This window comes from Ceratotherium simum, chromosome 2 (genome assembly GCF_057802395.1).
Source record: "Ceratotherium simum simum isolate JZ-2026a chromosome 2, ASM5780239v1, whole genome shotgun sequence".
Taxonomy (NCBI): domain Eukaryota; kingdom Metazoa; phylum Chordata; class Mammalia; order Perissodactyla; family Rhinocerotidae; genus Ceratotherium; species Ceratotherium simum.
This window is the reverse complement of record NC_141901.1, coordinates 74,746,083-74,753,776: the sequence shown is the minus strand read 5'-3', so window position 1 is coordinate 74,753,776 and position 7,694 is coordinate 74,746,083.

The window sequence follows — 7,694 nt, the reverse complement described above, 5'->3', positions numbered from 1 at the left end:
TCTTGGAAGAAATAGTCTGGTGGCCTCAGAGTAAACTGGGATATGGAATGGGTAGGGTGTCTAGAAACTTGTTTTAGTCCCACTTCTGACAAATTTTCTGGGTTACCTATGAAATATCCCTTGACTCCCTTGGGGCAAAACTCATCATCTGTAAAATAATGAGGTAAGAAGACATGAATGTCAGGGTACTTTTGGTGGTATTATGATTAACAGTGACACAACCACCAACAATGAGCAATAGAGAGTTGGATTGTGGCTGAAGGTAGAGTTTCCTCAGAGAATTTGAGTTTCTATGAATAATAAAGTATTCATAGAAAACAAGGACTCACCCAGTAATGGCTCAAGTGCACTCTGAACAGAGTTTAGAACCCTTCGTGAATTCTTTGAGTGATGATTTGAGTGTATGAATATAGAAGTGAAAAATCTCCCTTGCTCTTGACAGTTACAATCCAGATATTTTTCTGACACTACATCAATATGAACTAAATTTTTTTTGTCACTAGTTGTATAGTCAAAAAAATCCCTAAAAGATGGACTTTCAGTGAATGTGTCTCTGGTAAGCAGAATTTAAAAGTCCCTGAAAATATTCTTCCCTAGAGTATATACCTTGCATAGTCCTTGGAAATTTCTTGGATTTTAATCCCATTAGGTTATATTATACAGTAAAAGTTGACTTTAAGAAATGGAGGTTACCCAGGTTGGCATTACCCAATCACATGATAATATTTCTATGAAGGCTCCCAGGTGTCTCTTTTTGGAGGATACCACAGCCAGCCCACAAGACTCCCTGGCAAGGGAGTGGAGTAACCTTGCACTTTGACTTCAAGGAGAATATTCCCCATTGGGTAGGCTAGGGCTTATAATTAGTCAGATGCTTTGCTCCCCTAAGATCTTGCTCCTGTGACCCAGTGTCTCTTGAAATTTGCCCTGCCCCAGATCCCAAGCAACCCTGAACTGTGCCTCACCTGTATGCAGAGCAAATACCCCTTTAGTGGGCCTGAGGCTACAGTCATACCCCATTTGGACTGGCTGCTTGATCAGGTACTAACTTCTCTTGCAACCATGGTCCCAGGTGTCTCTTTAGGAATACTCCAGAAAGCCTGCCCCACCCATCTCTGGGAAGGCAGTCTAGTATCCTTCAGCTCCACATTCAGGAGGAATGTGCTTTTGTGTAGGCTAGGGCTTGGAATTGGGTAAATGCCTTGTCCTCCAAGATCCTGCTCCTGTGACCTGACTCTTGCCCTAATCCAAGTCCCTGGCTACCCTGACCTGTGATGCACACGAATGTATATTACACATGCACCCATTCAGCAGGCCTTGGGCAGCTTGGGCCATCCAGGCCTGTGGAGCTACAGCCTGGCCCCAACCACCTGCATAGCCCCCAGAGGGGAGGAAGTCCACCCTCCAAAAATCACCCTGAGGTGGCAGCAAATGGGCGACAGTCAGTTCTCATTTGCACGTGCTGCCTGATGGGGTCCCAGGCGTCTCCAGCAACCAGGTCTCCCAGATGTCTCTTATTGGAGGATACCTTAGCCCCTCTTTGGAAAGGCATTTTAGTAATCTCTGGGTCTGCCTTCAGGGGGAATATTCCTCATTCGATAGGTAAGGCTTGTGATTAGGCAAACACATTGTTCCCCCAAGAGCTTGCTCCTGTGACCTGGCCTCTACGGACACTTGCCCTGTGTCAGGTCTCTGGCTAACAAGACCTGCATGGCCTGTGCATGTCCAGTATTCACCTTGTCAGCTGGCCTGGGCAGCCAGGGCCCTCCATGCCTATGGAGCTACAGACTCCAGTCATCCTCCTAGCCTCCAGGGTGGAGGGAGTGCACTCCCCAAAAATCATTCTAAGGTAGCAGCTTTAAACTGGTGACAGTCCCCATGTGGACTTGCTGCCTGTGGGGTCCCAAACTTCTCCAGGAATCAGGATGTCTCTTATTGGAGGGAACCTGGGCTAGCCCACTTGGCCTTGCCCTGGAAAGGCAGTCCAGGTTCCTACAGCTCTGCCTTCAGAGGGAATATGCACATCTGTGTAGGTTAGGGCTTGGAATTAGGTAAATGCCTTGTACCCCTAAGAGCCCACTCCTGTGACCCAGGTTCTCCCAACGCTTGCCCTGTTCCCGGTCCTTGGCTACCCTGACCTGTGCGGCCCACACATACACAGTGTACTCCCAGTCAGCCGGTTTTAGGCAGCTGGGACCTCCAGGCCTCTCGAGCTGGGCCAGTCCCCAACCACCAGCATGGCCTCCAGGGTGGAGGAAGCCCAACCCTCCAAAATCATTCTGAGGCAACCACTTTGAACTGGAAACAGTCAGTTCCCATTTGCACTTGCTACCTGATGGGGTCTGGGGCTTCTCCCAGAGTCAATGCTCCCGGGTGTCTCTTACTGAAGGTTACCTGGGTTAGTCTGTCCTGTTCCTGTTCCACCCAGGCAGAACCATCCAGATTCCACTAGCTCTACCTTCAGGGGGAATATTTGCATTGTGTAGGTTAGAGCTTGGAATTAGACAGATGTTTTTACCCCCAAGAGAATGCTCCTGTAACCCGGGCTTCAGAGGGAATATTCTCCAATGGGTAGCATTGGGGAGGAAGAAATTTCTCCCCTACCCCTCTTGAATTCTTTTGGCTGTTATAATAATTAAATTGACACAAGACAAATTAAGAGAAGAAAAAATAACAACAAATTTAATTTGTACATATGGAGGTCTCATTGAAAGGGGACCTAAGAAGTGACTAAGGCAGGCAGCTTTTATACCTTTTAGACAAAGACACAATAAATTGATGAGGAATTGACAAGGTAAAGAAACTTAATTTTGGGTGTTTAATTAGTGAAGAATCTAAGCAAAGTTTGTTCACACAGCCTTCTCGGCTCTGAATTTCCTCCCTCCAGCAATAAGGATGTCTTTCTACCTCCTGGTGCAGGGAGGGTAAATTTTCACGTTGGAGATTTATTTTCTGCTTTCAGGGGGAGACAAAAAAAGGGTCGAAGAGCCTTTTTTTGCACCAGCTGTTTCTCAAGTAACTTTAATTTAAAATAATCAATATGCCACTATGGAATATCTTAGGGGGGGCAGCTCTGAGCCCCAATAGCTGGTAGGGCTTGAGATTAGGTAGACATCTTGTTCCCCTAAGAGCTTGTTCCTGTGACCCAGACTCTCCAATGCTTGCCCTGTGCCAGATCCCTGGCTACCCTAACCTTTGTAGCCCACGCATGCACAGTAAGCACTCCATCAGCTGGCCCTGGGGAGCCGGGGCCCTACAGGCCTGTGAAGCACGGGCTGTCCCCAACCACCTGCATAGCCTCCAGGGTGGAGGGGTGGGCTCCCTGAAAATTGACACAGTACCTTCTAAAGGCAGCAGCTTTAAACTGGTTTAGTCAGTCCCCATGTGGACCTGTTGCCTAATGGTGTCCTGGGCTTCTCTAGGAACCAAGGTTCTCAAGTGTCTCTTATTGGAGGATACCTGGTCCAGCCCACCCAGCCCTTGGCCTGGCAAGGCAGTCCAGATTCCTCCCGCTCTGCCTTTAGTGGGGATATGTGCAGCTGTGTAGGTTAGTGTTTGGAATTAGGCAGATGCCTTGTACCCCTAAAAGTCAGCTCCTGTGACCTGGCGTTGCCAAAGACTCGCCCTATTCCAGGTCTATATCTACCCTGACCTGTGCAGCCTGCTCATAGACACTATGCACCCCCTTAGCTCGCTTTGGGCAGTCTAAAGTTTTATTTCCCTCTCTTATAAGAGTCGAAAAGCCATGGTTCTGCTTCATAAAGTCAACAAAAGCACTGGTTTCTTTCTTATCCTACTCAGCTATCCTTTAACATGCCACCTCATGGTCAAAGATGGTTTACCATCACATGTACCTTCTATTCAGCAGAAGAAAAAATGGAAGAAAGAGGCTATGTCCCCTCCCTTTAAGAACATTTTCTGGATGACTGATTATGCATAATAACTTCTGCTTACATCCATTGACTAGAATTACATCTCATGGCCAGACTATCTGTAAAGACTATCTGGCCGGACTAAATGGCCAGGGCATTTAGTCTCTCTATTGTAATTTCTAATTCTAGTTAAATTAGAAATTCTAATTTTTAATTGTAAATGCAACCTGTGTTACATTTTCCCTGGTAAAAATCAGGTGTTCTTTTACAATAAGAGAATAAGAGAACTGGAAGATAAATAGCAGTCTTTGCCACAGAAATGACAAATATCGCTAGAAGTTATATTGTATTGGAGAAGATAGACAATATATCATTTATTGTACCATGAGCAGAGAAAGCAGCATGATAGATATATGCACAGGATAGTGTCTAAGTAAAAAGAAAGATAATCTAATATCACTGAAGAAAGACTTAGCCAAGAAAAGTTTCTAAAAGAGGCAAGTTGGTAAAGATGATGAAGGTAGAGAGTTAAAATTGAAAAGAAACAGCATATCGAATGATTTAAAGGATTAACACGTAAATAACTTGTAGGTTTTTGACTTGAATAACTAAGTAGATGTCAAAAAGTAACAAAAATAATCATAGCATTATGTTTTCAGTGGATGTTGAATTTTTTCTGAGCGTGTTTAGTTTCTTGTATACTCACGGAACATTCCAATGGAATTGTGTAACCCCTGAATTCAAGTATCTCCTGCTAGAAAAGCATTTACCCATGGTTCATCATGCTCATTTGTATCTCCTGACAGTAAGCTGAGGGGGGCAGGGGCTATTTCTATCTTGCTCAGCTATGTGAAGTCAATTCTCAGTTCATTCAAGACACTAAATAAACATTGCTACCTTGAACTGATGTGCAGCTCAGGAGAAAGTTCTGCCTGGAAAGTTAGACATACTTTCATTGTATATCTGTAAGACTATAGTATATGCATTGAAAGTGCAAGAATGTGTTCATAACACCTTGCCCAGAGGATGCATAAATAATAGAATGAGAAAAGCAAAAGACTAATTATGGAGCTCTGAGAAGACTAACATTTTGGACGTAACTACAGACAGAATAGGACAAGGGAGACTGAGGACTAGTCAGAGAAGGTCCTAGGAGTTCAAGGAGAACATGCCTCAGAAGCCTAGGAGGAGTGGGTATCAAGAAGGAGGTAGTGACTAAATAATATTAAATACATTCAGGGAGTTCATGTAAGAGAAGGATCAAATATACCATTAGGTTTGCCATTATGCATTAAGTCAACAAGCACACCCTGAATACTTGCTTTGTGCTAGGCACTGTTCTAGACGCTCAGTGTCCAGGATTCAACAAAATGAATATAAATTCCTGCCTCATGGAGTTCTATTCTAGTAGGGGAAGATGGGTAATAAGCAAAACAAAAAAAGCCAAAAATATATGTATGTTAGGTGATGGGAAGTGCTCTGGAGAAAATAAGCAGGAAATGGGGATAGAGAGTATTGGGGGTTGAGTTCATATGGAGAGTATTCTGAGAAAAAGACAAAATGAAGGTGATCTATGATCTTAATGAGGACATATTTAGTGAATCTGTGGGCGCTGGATGGAAGAGTGGTCTTGAGAGAAGAAGGAAGAGGTAAGGGGAGGGCACATCTGGTGAGGAGGAAGAGGAGGCAGGAGAGGACCATCAGGAAAGGCTGACTAGAAGGGCACCGACGGAGGATCAGTCAGGTAAGAGGAACCCAGAGCCGTCTAGGGCTGTCACGGCTCAGATTCTGGAAGCAGGCTGTCAGGGTTCAAACCTTAGGTTCAAATCACTTGTTGCCTATGAGAGCATGAAAAAGGATCTCGCCTCTAGAAGCCTCAATGTTCTTATCAATATTATGGTGGAACAATTATTCCTTCTTAATTCATTAGAGTACAGGTTAATAACAAATAGTTTCTTAATAAATTATTTTTAATTTTCCAGGATTAATATACTATTTCTCCAATGAGCAAGTGCGGCCATGAGTTCATATGTGTCAATAAGTCCTGTAAGCTGTAAAATACCAAGAAATCTAGGTTAACTGAAAATCTTTTTGTCAGAAAAAAAATGTCTATTGGTTTAACAGACTTCCTCTGTACAATAAATCTTATTTTACTTTAGCTGTTGGGGGGCAGTATGGAGTAAAACATGAATCTTTTCCTGGTGTGTTATAGCAGGAGAAACTGAAGAGTTCTTTCCTTAGAGTTAATATTTCAAAAAGCTTTGAGGAAGAGTGGATGAACTCACAAAGGTGTGGGTTTGGGAATTTTTGTTTGCTTGCTTTTTTTTTTTTTTTAACTGTAAAGGAGGACTGAGATATCCAAGCAAAGAAGATTTTAATTCCAAATTAAACAAGTAGAATGAGATAATTCTATTAGATTGAGTAGACAATCAACAGTTTCCAAAAGTTACTGTCCATAAGAGTCATCTAGAGTGACGATTAAAAATGCCCCAAATTCGTATTTGCAACACGTACCAGAGGTAATGCTAATGTAGTTTGTGCATGGACCATGCATTTAAAAAGTGTGTGATAAGCAAACAGAAGTAAACTTTACAGTTATTTTTTAACAGTTGGTGAGTGTAAACGAGATTGAATTATTCCATATAATACAGCTTTGTAGAATCTATGGAATTAAATATAGTTAATACGAAAATAAGCAAGAAACAAGTCTCCGAGATTTAAACTGTCTGCAAGGTAAGGACTATCTTTCCTCTGTTTCTCCAATGCCCGGCAGGAGGCAGTCAGGAAATGTCTGAAGAAGGGAGCGGGTGGTGAGAAGAAGCGACCCCGTCGAACACTTATGCAAAAGGGCTGGATTTTGGTCCCTCAGTCCTAGAAAGGACTTAAGCCCTCTTTCTGCAAATGAGAGTAGGATGCACTCCTTCCATGCAAAGCTTTTTGTGCAGCCCTGGGTGGATGCCGGAGGAGGAGCAGCGCATCCCGAGGACGCGGTGCCCGCGCTGTAAACTTGCAACCGCCTCGGGTCCGAGCGGACACGCTGAGCTGCCCAGAGCAAAGCGCCCGCAAGCCACACACCATCGGGCGCCCGTGCTGCCTTCCCGCTGCCTTCCCTACCCGCTGGTGTGGAGTCTGCGCCTGTCATTGTGGAGTGTGCGCTTGGGCAATTGTTGTTGTTAGTTAATGGAAATGTGCATGGAAGGTAAAGTTTAGGAGCGAATTTATGTGGCTCGGACGCTGCAGTCAGGGGACAAGTTCTCAGCTGCCCTCGCTGGCGCCTTGCGCGCTCCTGCTGCGTCTGGCTCCTCCGGATATCGACTGTTCTCTTCAGAAGCTGAAAAGCAAGGCGGATATTACAGCCAACCGGTAATAGAGGTGAGAAGAACCGAAATCGAAGGAGACACGCTATTTTTGTCTTTAACCGTTGAGGTTTCAACTGTTTTTTACCAAGTCCTCTCGGTGGCAAGTCCTATCGGTTTCTCTACACCTGGCTTTGGAAACTCAGACCCATCTCTCTTTCACAGTTGGCTTTCACATTTCCTTGGCTGCACAATAAATACAGAGCGGCAGGCGTAAATATGAGCCAAGTAACAGTAGATTGAGAATATTTCAGCAGCCTGTCTCTTAGAGGTACTTTGTCAGGAAAGATGTTAGTGGTTTTTCTGTTTGTTGTTTGAATGAGTTTGTTTGCTTTTTTTTTTTCTGTAATTTTTACTTACTCTTTTTTTTTCCTTTCCTCTCTCCACACCTTTTTAAAAAGTACTCTTGTAGTTAACATGAATACTTTTTTCATAACAATACAAATATATATATGTCTGTGCATAT